Source organism: Bidens hawaiensis, unplaced genomic scaffold, assembly GCF_021521415.1.
Source record: "Bidens hawaiensis isolate Kalapana, Puna unplaced genomic scaffold, B.hawaiensis_p1.1 tig00001032_1, whole genome shotgun sequence".
Taxonomy (NCBI): Eukaryota; Viridiplantae; Streptophyta; class Magnoliopsida; order Asterales; family Asteraceae; genus Bidens; species Bidens hawaiensis.
The window spans coordinates 2,523,624-2,540,761 of NW_027491060.1; the positions used below are offsets into that span (position 1 = coordinate 2,523,624).

A 17,138-nucleotide genomic window follows, 5' to 3' on the forward strand; every position below is an offset into this window, starting at 1 on the left:
CCGTTCCAAATTCACCTGGGTTTTATTGAGATTTAGTAAGGTTCATGATTCGACTATATGATATGACTTTGAACAATTTAATCACATTTAAATTAGTTCAAAAAAATGATACCAAATATGGTCAATTTCTGCCCAAATTTGACACAGCTGCTGACTGGACATACACATGGCATCAATGCACCGCGTGTTTATATGACAATGAGAATACCATGCAAGGATATTGTCACATCAGCATAGATATAAATGCATCCAATGAATGGCAAATTTGGATATGCAATGATGAATAAAATCATGAAATAATAAACAAGTTTCAATGTTGTTCCAATAAAGTCACTCGTACTTTTACTATAAAAAGTTAAAAACCACTCAAGTTTCATTTACTGTCCCATTGTTGTAAAAATAACAGTGGCTTTATTGAAACTTGTTTATTTATTTCATGATTTTATCCCTTGCTTGGAAATATACCACCAACCAAGTCTCTTCAATGTTCCACTAAAATCGTTCACACTTTTATCCAACAAAACCACTCAAGTTTTAAAACTGTTCCATCGTTTGAAATAATTTTTTTTAAATTTAAGAGGCACAAATGGAATATATATGAAACTTAGTTACTAGGAGGTAACTGTTGAGAAAAATGTTTCACTATATAATAACCACGCTAATTAAAAAGGTTAACATTTATAAAAGAGTGTTAAGTGACTTTAAGAAAAGAAAAAATATAACTTGTAATCATATTAAATAGACTAATTGCATAAATACTTTTATGATCTTGGAGTTTATTCCACTTCAATATCAGAAGTCAAATAGTACCACTTCTTTTCGTAAAGATTTAACAAAATATAATAATTAGATTATTCATTAAGAAGCTTAAATACCTGCTGCACGAAAATTAGGGGACGATGCAGATGGAATAATTCTTGGAACCGGAGGACTTGAAAACCGACGAGTATTCACATTATTAAAATCAGAATTTGAGAAAGTAGGAGAAGTGTAGGAATCAAGAGATTGTCTCCTAGTCAACCCGTTTGGAACTGGAGACGGTCTTCTTGACCCGTTAGGAGGAGGGGACGGTCTTCTCAGCCCGTTTGAAGTTGGAGTTGGAGATGATCTTCTAAACCCGTTTGGAATTGGAGACGGTCTTCTTAACCCGTTTGGTGTTGTCTCTTTGGAGTGAACACTTGGAGAGCTTCTTAAAGGTGACTGAAAATTAGAACTTTTAGCATTTATAGAATAATGAAGTATTAAATATCTAATAATGCCAAGAGGTGGTGGGAAGATGGTCGGGTCAGGTAACGGGTCAAAACAGGTTTAGGTGGTTGATAGAGGTTGAATATCTTTTTCCAACTTATATCCTTTTTTTTATTATTATAATGTTGAATTTAAAAGAGATTATAAATTTCATTGAGGGATAATATCATAAAAAATTGACATACTTTCTTTCTTTTTTTTTTTCCTCGCAAAAGTCCCTTTTATATTTATTTTACTAATTAACGTCCCTCTACACGATAAATTTGAACAAAAGTGTGAACCTTTTTTTGAAACTTGGAACCAGTACATCCGGTAGTTTCGCTTACATGTCCTTTTTATTTTTCTTATGTGTCTTCTATACTTCTTTTATCCCAATTGTTATTTAGAACAATTTGGAAGTACTGGTTCCAAATTTCTTTCACGATTTTGTAGAAATTTTACATGTAAAGGGACTTCAATCTGTAAACACAATTTTAAGTGACTTTTGTGGGGAAAAAATAACCAGAAAGAATGTTGATTTTTTTTACAGTATTTGCCCATTTTATTAATCTGTTAACTATGAGTCTATGATTACTAAAACACGCCAAATCTTTGATTAAAATGATTTACGAAAAACTCTTTGGGTGACTTTCAATCCATTCAAACCAATCCCTTTCTAGTTATTTTTGTTTTATTTGGCCCATTTTGATAAAACAGAACCCAAACCAAGTTAACCGACGCATTTAAAGAATGGATTAAAACCGCCACCTCTAAATTAATGTCGAATAGTTGCTTACTTCGAGTTTTTGTGTTTGGCCTTTGAGAATAGCAAGCTTCCGCTCAAATGAGTTGCCAAGCATCTACCATAACAAGTCCAAACATGTATCAAGCTTCAAGATTATTTATATATATGACAAGCTTAAAACATCTTATAAAAAAGCAAAAAACAAGCATGAGGTCATCACAAAACTTCACTTACATTTGCCTTTGAAGCATCCCATTCAAAAAAACAAGTGAAAAACGGAGGTTCATGCCCTTCTTTAACAACATATAAAGGAGTATCCATGGCTAAACATTCTCCCAAAACATCTTTCTTGAGGAACGCCTGTCAAATGAGAATTTTCAAGATCCAAATAGAAAATTCATCTGATTGATAAAAGTTTCAGTTTCTATTACATCAATCACATAAATAAACAAAGAAAATAGCTACCATCTCATAAAGATTATTATACATTCTTTTGTGGCGTGTTATCAAGTATAAAGTGATATATATTTCAAAATGATATTATTCGTAAAAGAGACTGAAGTCACTGAATTGTGTGTTTACAAAGGAGGAGAAGCTTTTCAATATATAGGAAACCAGATACCCTAAACAAACCTATAATAGACCCATGGGCTAAAGACAATAAGTAATAATGACTAACAATAATTTGACATTTAACATTATCCAAATTAATTAAGGATGAAAGAAGCATATTTTCTAATAAAAGGATTTAAGCAAAAATATACATTTAAATGAACATTTAATTTGGGTTGAAAAATGTTGGGTCATTGAATGTATGCAATAAAAATGCTAATTATACCTGACCAATAGAAAGCGCTTGTTGCATCGACTTAACAACCGAATTGTGGCCTACCCACACGAAAATTTCCGTGTAGCAATCAAGTATTAGTACGTCTTCGGTAGTTAAATCATCTTGAGTGTAACTGAATATCTCTTTCACCTAAACATCATATCATAAGCAATTCAATAGTCAGACAGGATCTTTAAAGTTGGAAGAAAATAAAATGAAGTAAAAAGGATGAGGAATTGAATTCAAGATGATGGAAAGATCATATATCATGAAGAAGTTTTTTATAATAAATAATTAGGCTTGTAAGCGAACCGGAAAAACGGAGAATATTCGTGTCCGTACGTTAAATTTTAACCAAACAAACAATCGAGAACGAACAATTGAACAAAAAGGTTTTCTTGTCCATGTTAGTTTGTTAAGAAAATGAATGTGTTCGTTCATTAACTGTATAAACGAACGGTTCACGAACGTAGACGAACAAACAAAACTGAAATAGATGAACGAACATAATCGAACTAAAACTAAGTAAAAGTAAATGTAAATAACAATGTGTTGGGCCTAAAAGGTTATTAAAATTAGACTAAATCGTAATGGACCTATAAAACTTAAATACATATTAACAAACGCAAATGAACGAACTTAAACAAACGTGAACTTACGAACATAAGGCAACAAACTTAAATGAACGAACAGACATGTAATCATGTTCGTCCGTTAACTAAATTGTAAAGAAATGGTGTGTATATTGATTGATAATAAACAACTAGATAGTACACCTATATATACAAGTAACAAACCCTAATTGTAACCCAAACTGGGCCCATGGGCTTTCTAGCTAACTACATGATGAATGGGCTTTTAACCTAATACATAAAATACCATTAACACTCCTCCTCAAGTTGTAGCATAGATGTTAATCATGCCCAACTTGTTACAAATAAAATCTATCTGAGTTTTCCGGAGTGGTTTAGTTAGAATGTCTGCTAGCTGAAAGTTTGTCTTCACATGAACTGGTTGAATGGATGGAGGATCTGTTTGAGTGCCTACTACTCGATCTCTGATAAGGTGGCAGTCGACCTCAATATGTTTTGTCCTCTCATGAAATACTTGATTCTTGGCTATGTGAAAGGCTGATTGACTATCACAGTATAACCGCATCAAGTCATTAGAAACAACCCCGAGCTCTATGAGAAGACGACGTACCCATGTCATCTCTGATGTCACATCTGCCATGGCTCTATACTCTGATTATGCACTCGATCGGGATACCGTGTGTTGCTTCTTACTTTTCCATGATACAAGATTTCCTCCAACAAACACACAATATCCAGTAGTAGATCGTCGAGATATCGGACAACCTGCCCAATCTGCGTCTGAAAAAACTGATATCCGACCATCTCCTTCTTCTGTGAAGGCACCCACCCGGCAATGACCCTGATCAGAATATAATATACCAAAACTGGTGATGTCTTAAGATATCTTAAGACTCGAAGGGTAGCATCCCAGTGACTGGTGTGTGGTGCCGCCATAAATTGACTCAGAACACTGACAGTAAAGGAAATATCCGGTCGTGTGACAGTCAAATAATTTAGTTTACCAACCAAACGTCTGTATCGTTCTGGATCCTTCATCGGATCCCCTTCCTCTGGGAGGAGCTTCCTTGTAGGAAGCATCGGAGTATCAACTGGCTTGCAACCTAGTAAGCCATATTCAGTCAGCATATCAAGGACATACTTCCGTTGAGAAAGAAGTATTCCTTGTGAAGACCGAGATACCTCTATGCCCAAAAAGTACTTCAGTCGACCTAAGTCGCTGACCTGAAACTGAGTCTGAAGAAACTGTTTGAGTTCGGTAATCCCAACAGCATCATCACCCGTGATTATGATATCGTCCACATAAACAACAATAATTCGTTTGCCTCTTTGGTATCTAAAGAAAACAGAGTGATCATAAGCACTACGAGTCATCCCAAATTGTTCCATAACATTAGAAAATCGACCAAACCATGCCCTGGGAGACTGTTTAAGACCATACAAGGAACGTCGTAACCTGCAAACTTTCGAGGCCGCCTCCTCGATGATAAAACCCGGTGGTTGCTCCATATAAACCTCCTCCTCAAGAACACCATTAAGAAAGGTGTTCTTGATATATAGCTGATGGAGCGGCCAATGATTAATGGCAGCTAAGGCAATACAGATACGAACAGATGGCATTTTAGCAACCGGGAAGAAAGTTCCCTCATAGTCAATGCCATATGCCTGAGAATACCCCTTAGCAACCAACCCCGCCTTCAAGCGATGTAACGAACCATCCGGGTGTAGCTTAACCGTGAACACCCAACGACAACCAACAAAACGCTTCCCCACAGGAAGCGTCACAAGATCCCATGTATGATTAGATCTGAGGGCCCCAAGTTCCTCTTCCATTGCCTGTCGCCATCCCCTGGGTGAGTGAGAGCTGTTGTGACATTCTTGGGAATCGGGTAGGAATCAAGGGTAGTGGAGTAGGCATGAGCCTCAGGAGATAAGTGAGAGTAGCCAACATAATCCTGAATACGGTAACGGGTGCAGTGTCGTGGTTCTTTGCGAAAGGCAATAGGTATATCAGGAAAGGGGGCACCGGGAGGGTCATAATGAGAAGTGGTGGTGGTAGTGGGTTCGGGAATGGTGGGGGCTGGTGGAGTAGGTAAAGGGACGGTTGAGCCAGAAGGTAGCGAAGTAGAGGATGGTTGAGAATCAGGAGAGTCTAAAGTCTGATTCTGCCTTCGCCGACTATATGTAAAAAGTAAAGGTGGAGATCCGGTCGGTGGGTCTATGGTGGGAGAATCAGAAGCAGTGGAGACCGGAGGATCAGATGATACGCTCGGCATAGGAAGAGTGGGAATAAGTGTAGATGTGGGTAGATCAGGGTCGGGGAATGGCTCAGCAACGGGAGTGGGCGGTGTAAGAAAGTAAGGACATGACTCATCAAAAGTGACGTCGGCACAGGTAAAGTATCGATGAAGTGAAGGACTATAGCACCGATACCCCTTGTGAACTCAAGAATAACCAACAAAGACACAACGAATTGCTCTAGGATCGAGTTTAGTAACTTTCGGACAGTGGTCATGAACATAGGCAACACACCAAAAACTTTAGGTTCGAGTGGAAAAGGAGTGCCATTAGGAAACAAGATCGAGAATGGTGTTTTACCATGAAGGACAGGTGTGGGCATGCGGTTAATCAGATAAGAGGCAGTAAGAACGGCGTCCCCCCAGAATCTGTGAGGAACATGGGACTGGAACATGAGTGTGCGAGCAACATCTAGTAGGTGTCGATTTTTGCGTTCAGAAACACCATTTTGTTGCGACGTATATGCACACGAGGATTCATGAACAATTCCGTGGGAATTTAAATATGAAGAGAAGTCTGTGGAAAAATACTCTTTTGCATTATCGGATCGTAAAGTCTTAATTGATGTATTAAATTGATTATTGACATAAGCCTTAAATTCACAAAAGGTGGAAAACACCTCACTACGAGATTTTAACAAATAAACCCAAGTAGCACGAGAATAATCATCAATAAAGGTAATAAAGTACTGAAAACCCAAAGTAGTCTTCGTAGGGCAAGGGCCCTATACATCAGAATGCAAAAGTTCAAAAGGAAAATAGACTCGATTAGACACTCTAGGGGGATAGGGACGCCTGGTATGTTTACCAAGTTGACATGACTCACAATGAAAATTAAAAGACGAAAAAGGTAAATCTGGTCTCATTTGCTTCAAAACCGCTATAGAGGGGTGTCCCAACCTACAGTGCTCCTCCTTGATTCTTGAATCACATATATTTGCTGTAGGTTGTGACGGAAAAGATAAGCGGTAGAGACCTCCTGATTCAAAACCTGTGCCAATCAGACGGTTCGTCCCTAGTTCCTGAAAAATACAGTGAATAGGATAAAATTTAGCCGAACAATTATTTTGTTTTGTGAGTTGGCTAACTGAACAGAGGCTATCGAGAAATTTAGGGACAAACAAAACAGATGAGAGGTTTAGGTTTGTGGAATTATTGATGGATCCAACGCCAAGGACAGGACATGAGCAACCGTCAGCGAGGCGTACTGGTTGGTGGGAAACGTTATGGAGGTTGGAAAGGATACCCGAGTTCCCAGTCATGTGATGAGTAGCTCCAGAATCGATAACCCAAGATGAGGAGAGACTAGGAAACGTACCTGAATTGGCAGCTTTGGCGCTTGGAGCAGGGGGAGTTGTCTGAGAAGCTAGAAGATGCTGGAGTCGGCAATAATCTTCTTCGCTAAACGTGTAGGCTGGGGTAGCATTTGGATCAGAAGCCTCACCGGTAGTAGCTATGCGAGCTTTGGGTCTAGGAGGTGGCTGACTTCCAGGAGGACAATTAGGACAATCCCATTTCGTATGACCGGGTTCCTTACAATAGTGACAGATAAGACCACTACCTCGTCCGATTCCCCTTTTGTGAATTTGATGAGAGCCTCGGCCAATACCCTTACCAGTGGACGCATGCATAGCGGATGTATCAGTAGAAGGGTGAGTTTCATTAGGACCATACATCTCACGTAGTAGATGGTACATTGATGCAATAGAAGAGGTGGCAGCAGGGTTACTCAACAATAAAGGGCGAGCACTTGAGTACTTAGGTGATATACCGGCAATGAATGTCATGACATCCATCTTAGCGTTTCGCTCCTCCTAGACCTTCAAATTGGTAGTGGGTGGAAACATGAAGCGAAGTTCATCTCGGATTGTTGAAAAACGGGTAAAGTAATCAGTAAAAGAAGAGTCTCCTTGTTCGACCACCGAGTATGCATGGGAGAGAGATTCCTTATCAGAAAATGATGAGGAAAGATGTTCCCACATATCTTTTACGGTGGAGAAATTTTGGGTAATGGTGAGTATTTGTGGCTCCATGGCATTCCACAATGCCATCTGTATTACGCTATCATCAATGAGCCATTCTCGGGAGATTGGATCAGCGGGTCGTGTAGTGAGATGGTCTTCTTTGCCAACACTTGTAAGACCCTTCCGAACAAAGAGGCCCCCAATTACTTGAATCAAGTTTGACCGGAATGCAAAGAACAGCTGAATAATTAATAATACGTGGAGCAATCTGATTTTCTGAAGCCTTTTTTTCTGCCATTGGATCTGATAGTTTCTTGACCGAATGAATACAAACACTCGTACAGAAACAGAAAACAGAAAGTTGCCGGATCGAAAAACCAACAGCATAAGAAGGTCGGGAAAGTAATAAAAAAATAACCTGGAAGAAAAACGGTGACCGGAGGTGGTGTCACGCGCCGTCACGCGGCGGCGCGTGGGTGGCAGCGGCGGACTTCGGGTGGCGCGTGGGAGCGCGTGCGGCAGCGGATTTTCAGGGTCGGCTAATCGGAGGGTGGTGGTGACAGTAGAAGAGGCGGGTGACGGCGGAATATATCTCGAAAAAGGATTACGAGATCTGGACAGGAGGTAGACGGGTTTGTTTCAGATCTAGGGCCGGCTGGTTCGGTTCAGATTAAGTGGCGGCTAGGGTTTGGATCGAGAGCCGTAGCTCTGATACCATGTAAAGAAATGGTGTGTATATTGATTGATAATAAACTAGATAGTACACCTATATATACAAGTAACAAACCCTAATTGTAACCCAAACTGGGCCCATGGGCTTTCTAGCTAGTTACATGATGAATGGGCTTTTAACCTAATACATAAAATACCATTAACATAAATAAACAACAAAATTTGTTCATGTTCTTTCGTTTACTAAATAAATGGAAATAATCGAACTTCCGGCCACACGATTAACTAAGCATTTGGTTCATTTACATGCCTACTAAAAAAGCATTCGGTTGCAATGCCCGTTTTAATGATTAATGTAATCATTCCATAACTCCATAAGTTATCTTCATGAGAGAAAATGCTCAAAGACTTATTTTTATTAGTTAAGAGAATTTGGTTGTAATGCACTCTTAAGCAATTTGGACAAAAAGAAACGAAGTGGCATAGACAAATCTTTTTTGTCGATAACCTCGGACTAATCAATCGAATATGGATTAATACATATTATTAACTTATGATAGATGAAAAAGAAAGTGTTACCTTGAGATCACTTGGTTGAGAACCCGCATCTATTATCAAAATAGCCACAACACACAAAAAACGTTACACGAGTATACAAAATATACAATATTGCATTAAGATGTAATATTATCATTACCTTTCGTAAATGTACAAACAAATAAATGCGGGTCTTCAATGAATCTTTTAATTTCTTTTTCCTTCGAATATTCGGTTCCCAGAAAACATCGGGTTCACTGCCTTTCTCTAACTAATACCGGTTGCCATGATGGCTACAATCATCAAGACAAAATATAATATTATTTGATACAAACAATATTGATAAATTAACTCCCTCTAATCACATGGAGGTTAAATTTGACTTTTTGGTCAAATGTAGAGTTTACTAAATTAAACTTTTGAATGGATTTCTTTGCTTAGTTAACATCAATATTTTTCGGTTTCTTGTAGATGAAGCGAAGGGGAGAGATAATAATTTTTTTATTAAAAAATGATAAAAATAACAAATACACCCCCTCCCTCTAACTAGCGGTGTTAATTTCAGACACGACACAAAATTTCTGGGAGGATATTTAGTCTCAATAAGTTCTGGTCGAACCTTTGAACACTATTTGTTAAATGGGTCATGGTCTTGTCAAACCAACTGGTTCATGAGTTGACTCGTTTAACCCAGTTATTTACTTCTAAAAAGTTATTTGTTGTTGTTTATAATGTAAACCATACCCTTTATGCAAAACTTGTAACTTTATAAATATAATTAGCCGTAGTTTAAACATAATTGCTTCGAAAATATAAAAACGATACATAATACTGGAATTTTAAAATAATACTTGAAAAAATAAATAAATAATTGTTTTCCAGATTAAACGGGTCGTGTTCATGTGTTGTGTTCGGGTTCGTGTAAAATTATCGGGCTCGACCCGGCAAACTGCAAGCACGGCCATTTCAGCAGCCCTACCTCTCACCCCCAACATTAACTTAGAAGTAAATTTAGTTGGATATATGGAAGTCAAAGTCAAAAAAGCTTGTTTAGAAAGAAGGGAATGATTTAAATAAACAAGAAGCCAAGATTTGTACCTACATTTATCAAATCTAATATTCCATATAAAAGATCATGATCACAGGCCGTGGAGAGATTTCCTAGCCAAGTGAAGATAGACCCGTCAGCCTTTAAAATGTAGCAGTATGAAGAGTTTAATGACGGAGAAACCTGAAAATATGATAATGTATATATTATTTGGCAAGTTAGTGATATATTATTGGAAGAAATGTTAATAGATACACAAGCATACTTGATCAACTTGGATAGCTTGCATATTATCACGGTTCGTTCCTTGAATTCGGAAAAGGGCCGTCTTTTTATCGTCATAAGTTTCATCATCACTACCTTTTTCAGCAATCATTGATTTGTATCTTGAACCCATACCACCCTTAAGAATTATAAAAAAATAAATAAATAAATAAATAAAACCTATTTAGAAACATGTATGAGCCTTAGTTCTGGTACCATGTAAAAGAGACTGGAATATTAACATATGATAATTGTGATTACAATGGAAGAGAAACTCTAAACAAACCTATAACGGGCCCATGGGCTAAAGGCAATAAATAATACTGACTAATTATAATCTAGATATTTAACAGGAACCACTAACCTTAAACATGATTAGTGTCTGAAATATCATGAAGAATTGACTTGGTTCCTTGCTCTCAACAATTTAAGCCTGAAATTAAGACATAAATTAATGCCAATAAGCATTAATAATGACAACAATAATAAAAATTTGAGCCTGAAATCAAGTCATAAATACAATGTCGATATACATTAATAATAATAAATAACAATAGTAATAATAACAATAATAATAATATCAGAATATTCAAGAAAATGGAAGGATAACTAACTAAAACGGGCTCTGCTTTATTCGAATCAACAATAACACTTGTAAGAGAAATTGCATCAGCCCTGTCTTCCTGCATAGTGAAAGAAAATAAATTTGAGGACAATTTAAAATATGTATTAAAACACAGCATGTAAAGAATATTCTACAAATTGAACAATTTGTTGAAACTTTTTATAAATTAAGAAAACTAGGTGTAAAATGAAATAAGGCCCCGTAAACAAACCGAATATTCGGTGAACAGTTCATGAACCATTCAGTGGAGAGTTCATTTATTTAATAAACGAACGAACAAAACGTTTTGTTCATTAAGTTAAACGAGTGAATATGAACACAGTTCATGAACCATTCAGTGCCTCAGTGGAGAGTTCATAACAAACGAACACAAACATGTTCATTTCCTTAACAAACGAACACAAACAAGAAAACCCCATTTGTTTTAATTGTTCATATTCAGTTCATATACAAGCCTAGAAATATTAATGTTTCATACTAAAAACAAGTATATTCATTGCTTACTTCAGAACTATTACTTCCTAGCCAAATATAAAATAATCGTTCTTCTCTCCCATGGGCTGAATATATATACTGCACCGTATAACAGTCTCCACTATAAAGCTTTCTTTGATCCACAACAGGAACCGCGGACAACTTCCCATTATTCACTCTCCAAACCTGCAATTAAAAAAGTTATTTAACAAAATACAAAATTGTTGATGCAAGAAATTACGTAACTATTGGCAGAGAGTAACCTTTAGTGTACCGTTGCAATCGATATGTTGCTTTTCATCTTCATCGGGAAGCTCAGCCACATCAAATCCCGTTTGCTTGAACATTGCTGAGGTAGTAAAGTATAAAGAAATCTTGATTATAAATAATGATCATATTAAAAACTTTTAACAAATCCGAACCCAAAACAGGAAAACTTGGTTTTCGAGTTTTTGAAAACCGTTCACTTTCAGTTCTTTTGGTTTTCGGTTTCCATAAATAAAACAAAACCGTCGGTTTTTTTGGTTTCAGTTAAGTTGGTTTTGTGCACAACCCTAACTTTCATACAGTGTTATAACAAATTTGGGGTAAAAATAATAACCTGCTACTTTCTCTCGACCTTCTGCATACAACTTTGACTCCACTATTTGAGGCCAATCATCAAAATATGACTTGAACATTGTTGTTTCTGATCCTTCGGTTAAAAAGGCTAAATGGGTATTTACGGGTCGTTCTTGAGTCCGAAGAAATTCCTGTAAATGCATGAATAGATCAAGATACGGGCTAGATACGGCTAATTAACGGGTCAAAAAAATAACGAAAAAAGAAATGACTCAAATGGGTTAGAAGTCGTCCAAAGTACACTTGAGGTGTTAAAAACCAACAAAATTTATTTGCCTTTAAAAACTTGTGAAATATCATATACATCCAAGCCGAACTTAAAATATCATATATGCCCTTACAAACTGGTTAAAGTATTTTATTTATTTATTTCATTAAAACAATTCAAAAATGACATTTTACCCTTATTTTTTAAAAACTTTAAAACTTTAAGTTTCCCATTTTTAACTTTAAAGTTTCATATTTTGCCCTTGTCTTATGAAATGGATAACTCCAAAATATTGTTAATGGGTGAATATAAAATTTTAAGATTAGAATGAGTAAATCTAAAATTTTAAAGTTTTTGATATTTCTTGAACTGTTTTAAATTAAATCAATACTTTTAACTAATTTGTAAGAACATATATTAAATTTTTACAAAAATGTAGGGGTAGATGTAATTCTCCCTAAATAAAGTTGGATGATAATTTTAGTCATAGTGTTGATAATTCATATTTAATTATTTATGAAATTTAGAGCACGCAGACAAAAAAGTGTTGGCGAGTCAACTCAACCCGTTTGACCCATAAATCAACTCAACCCGCCCAATTGGGCCATTATGCTACCTCGGCTGCTGAGATTGACGTTTTGCGTTCCGTTAAAGATGTAATTCTTCCCATCCACACAAATATCTGAATGTCAGCATCCAACATATAGCATTTATTTGACTCAAGCATTGACCTTTTCAACCTACCACTTCCACTTTGAGTAAACTTTCCTTGAAGTGTTATCCTATTTGGAGGGATGAAAATTAAAAACCATTTTAATGGGAAAAAGAATGAACATAATAAATCATAAGATTAAGAAATATACACGTCATCAATTATTAAACATCTTTAAATGACTAAGCGTGGAAGTCCAGGGGTGTGAACAAGCCAAGTAGCTAGTGAGCTACTCGAGATGGGCTCGCTAAAAGCTCGAATCGAGCTTCAGTTATCGCGCTCAAGCTGCCTAAATCAGCCTATTACTTATATATTTTTAACTTAATATATAAATATATAATTATACAATAATAATTATCCAATACAAACTACGATAAAGATAACTAAATAATATATATTATGTCATAAATGAAATTATAAATGACATATATAAATTTAATTAAAAAGTAAACGAGCCAAGCTGAACTTGAGATTAAAAAACTACTTAACGAGTCGAGCTTGAGCTAGAGCTTTCGTAAGTTAAAGGCGCCAGCTCAAGCTTGAAAAACTACCTGACGAGTCGTGCTTGAGCTCGAGCTCGCGTAAGTTAACAAGCTGAGCTCAGGCTTGAAAACTACTTCGCGAGCCAAGCTTGAGCACGAGCTCTTATAATGAGCCGAGCTAGATCTTGAAAAACTACTTCATGAACCAAGATTGAGCTCGAGCTTGAAAAACTAATCGCAAGCCGAGCGAGCCTGGTCAAGCAGGGACTCGGGCTCGACTCGGCTCGTTTACACCCCTACATAGAACTACTAAAGATTTAGTTCTCTTTTGCATACCCAAATAAACACAAGAATATAACTCACCAAAATAACTTAACGGCTGAAGTTTGGGGCTCTTGTTGACCCGAGGGTGGGTCCCTCGGAATGGGCGCGTACCCACAAAAAAAGTTCCAAAATTCTCCTACTTCAGCATCACCAACAAACTTTCCATCCTCTATAACCACCCAAAGTCAAAAGTCAACATCTTTTTTCTTATCCAAAACATTAAATAAAAAAAATAAAAATAAAAATAAAAATAAAAACTTAAAACTAAATATTAAAAAAAATACAAACCTATGGTTACCACTTCACACTCCCCCTTATGCTTATATTCTTTAATATACTGAACCACCTCCAAAGCTTTAGCCCTTTCTTGTATGCTCGAATTACACCCGCTAAATTGGAATATTTTTGCCGACGTGTCAAGTATGAATACATCTCGATGGTTCAAAGATGACCGCGAAAACGGCACCTGATCACATAACATATTCATGATATATTAATTATTAAATTCGCCTTTCAAGATTAAAGTTTTGATCTTTTTGCTCAAAAGAATATGAAACCTTACTTCTTTAACGTGCACCACGCGATCCCCTTTGCATGTTAACAATCGGGTCTCATAATCTGGACCTTTTAGCTTGACTTGACCCGAAGAATAGACACCTTCAACTGGGATGATGCATGGTTTAAAGTATGATAAAAATTTTCTGGTTTCTTGACCTTGAACTTCTTTATATTGTACAGATTGAGACCCTAAAGCTGCATCTAGTTCAAGTGTTTTGTCTGATGCAAGTGCTGAGTCAACCTGCCAGATCAGCACATAACTCTTACACTCCTTTTAAGTAAAGCTTCCAACCACAATTTATGAAATATAATCTGTTTTCTAGAGGTGTTCAAATACTGTTGGTACAGCCAAAACTGCCCGAACTGAGCTAAATCGGCCGGTTCGGCCAGGTTTGGATTGAACCGGTTCGGTTTATGGTTTACAGTTTGGAACAGCCGCCAAAACAGAACCAGCTGAAATATTAAAAAAGTAATTTTTTTAATCGGTATAATTTTTATAAAAGTATAATATTTTCTTCCAAGGAATCAAACAATCATAATACATTAATATGTATAAGTATTTTTAATTGTAATATGGATATATTATCAATTTGTCCGGTTTCGTCCTATTATTATTTTTTTTTCACTTCTTTAACAATAGTATAAACCCTTTGATGCTAAAAAGGTAAAAGTTTTCATCTTTTCTTATACCTGCCATTTTACTGGAACTTACCATGCTAAAGAAAACCTCGTGCCTAACCGGCAAACCACCAAAACCGAACCGTTTTCGCTGGTTCAGGTTGGTTTTCCAAAAACCATTGAATGTACTTTTGTTGTTTAAAGTTGTAACAATCAGATAACAAGCAGTTTTGAGTGTGTGACAAATTCTGGTTATTTCAGAAATTAATGCACAAAATGACGAAAAAATATATTCTTGTGCAAAAAGTAGATACAAGGTAGAAGTATATCAAATTAGGTTAAAAGAAGAGGTAATTAGGTAATTACATCTTAACCTTTTATTTAACATTAAAAACTGATTACTGTGATTATTGCAATAACAAGTCGCAATAATCAGATTTTTGGTCATATAAATTCATGTGTACTTCCTATATTTTTCTTCCCACCAAGTGTCGACACAAATAGAGGCTGTAAAAGATAAAGGGAGAACCTCATTGGCATCTTTCCCGAGCCAGTAATGTATGTCATGTTGAAGAGCACCACTTTTAAGCAAAGCCGTCTGCAATAATAATGTTTAAAAGAAGTTTATCTTAAAGAAAAATGGGTGGTTAACTTGGTCAAGGTAGCTTACATACAAAACTACGTATGCACTCCCGGAGAAGAATTTCCCATGTGAAGATTGTGGCACTGAAACCAACTGAAGGCTCTCCACACACCATATTTCTAGGCCTCTAAATATAATAACATTAAGGACATCCAATATTGCAATACTTCATATATAAAATACATGTATTTAAAGTACATATAAAAGCTAAATTATAATAAAAGGATACAGTTTAGATCCTGCACCCTGAAATTCTGAATCAACAGTTTTGCTGGATCCCATATTTCATACAGCAGAAATCATTAACTTGTCATGCTAATAATGATCTGCAGCATGCCAGAGTGTACAATATTCATCAATAGAAGAAAAAATTGAATAAAGTTAATCATTTTTTAAAAAGGGATTATTGAAACTTATAATATAGAATAAGAGCCGAGGGTCTCTCTGGAAGCCACCTCTTTATTCCTTTGGATAGAGGTACGGTGTGCCTACATCCCACCCTCCCCAGACCCTACTTATAGCTTTGCTGTCGGTGGGATTTTACTGTGTATGATTGATTGATTGATATATATATATATAATATAGAATAAGAAATTTTAAAATGTAGGCAAATTGATTAACCAAGAAAATACAATGTTATGATTGAAAAGTAACAAGCTTGGTTTAAAAAAGCGTGATGTGTGAGGTGCGAGTATGTACAACTAAATTAGCTTTATTTACAACCACAAGCTGCACATCTCTCAATTTTTTTACATATAAACCTATTTATCAAGTTAAAACATTTAATAATTTCTCCATCCCTCAGCTTGTTTTTACATATAAACCCGTAACTTTGACCTAAAAGTGCATGGGCGCGCCTTTCTGTCCCTGATGTGAAAAGTCAAGATCTTGTGTTTCATGGGTCAAAATAGTATTGACCATTTCAAATCTAACCGAAAATTGTAAGCATTTGAATGAGAAACTCAGTCACTAAATAAACGTAGGTTTGCATTTTGAATGATAATTTTTTTACAAAATTTGATCTGATTATAGTGAGGTCTCAGCAATCTATTATAGAATGATAGTAAATTTTGACCCATAACCTTTTAAGCCAAGGACCAGCAAAAGCTGTAAAAAGTCAAGATCTTTATCACATGGGTCAAGTATAAGTGTATAACCCAAAATTACAGGCATTTATTAGTGGCAATTTCAAGCACTAAATCAATGTAGGTAGGTTTTGAAAATTTGTAAAGTTTGTTTCTTTACAAATTAATGTTGATCTGATTATAATAATAAGGTCTCAGCCAACAGTCTATTAAAGAATCAAAGTTTCTAAGCTACCAAATGTTGATCAATAATAATAATAATAATAACAGTAAGAACAAACAGATGATGAGTTATTATTAAATAATAAAAATCAAACCTTGATTAGGGTGTGGGGAAGAAGATGAAGAAACAAAAGATCTGAAAGATGAATCAGCAGCAGCACCCAACCAAATGAAACAAGAATGAATTAACTAAGTCACTTTATTATTAATTTGACCACCCTTACTTAATAAAGCCAAATTAATTAAAACCCAACAACAAATTATTATTATTAATTAAAAGAAAAGAAAAGAAAAGAAAAAAGAAAAATGAAATGGAAATGGAAGTGATAAGTAAAGAACGAAAATGAGGGTTTACCTTTTATCATACAGCTAGCTAATTTGGGACCCACA

General features: G+C 35.9%; 1 pseudogene across 1 annotated transcript; it reads right to left on the reverse strand.

Annotated features, from left to right (window-relative positions):
• Window positions 1-865: 865 nt before the first annotated feature.
• On the reverse strand, window positions 866-16,992 carry LOC143555079 (villin-1-like; annotated as a pseudogene). Its single transcript, XR_013139145.1, has 21 exons — window positions 16,844-16,992; window positions 15,671-15,767; window positions 15,469-15,568; window positions 15,328-15,396; window positions 14,185-14,421; window positions 13,911-14,088; window positions 13,662-13,791; window positions 12,721-12,886; window positions 11,877-12,027; window positions 11,539-11,624; window positions 11,306-11,461; window positions 10,791-10,859; window positions 10,541-10,609; window positions 10,178-10,315; window positions 9,967-10,095; window positions 9,025-9,157; window positions 8,907-8,935; window positions 2,811-2,951; window positions 2,207-2,332; window positions 2,025-2,087; window positions 866-1,200 (listed from the first exon to the last, which is right to left on the reverse strand). The product of XR_013139145.1 is annotated as a villin-1-like (transcript).
• Window positions 16,993-17,138: the final 146 nt, after the last annotated feature.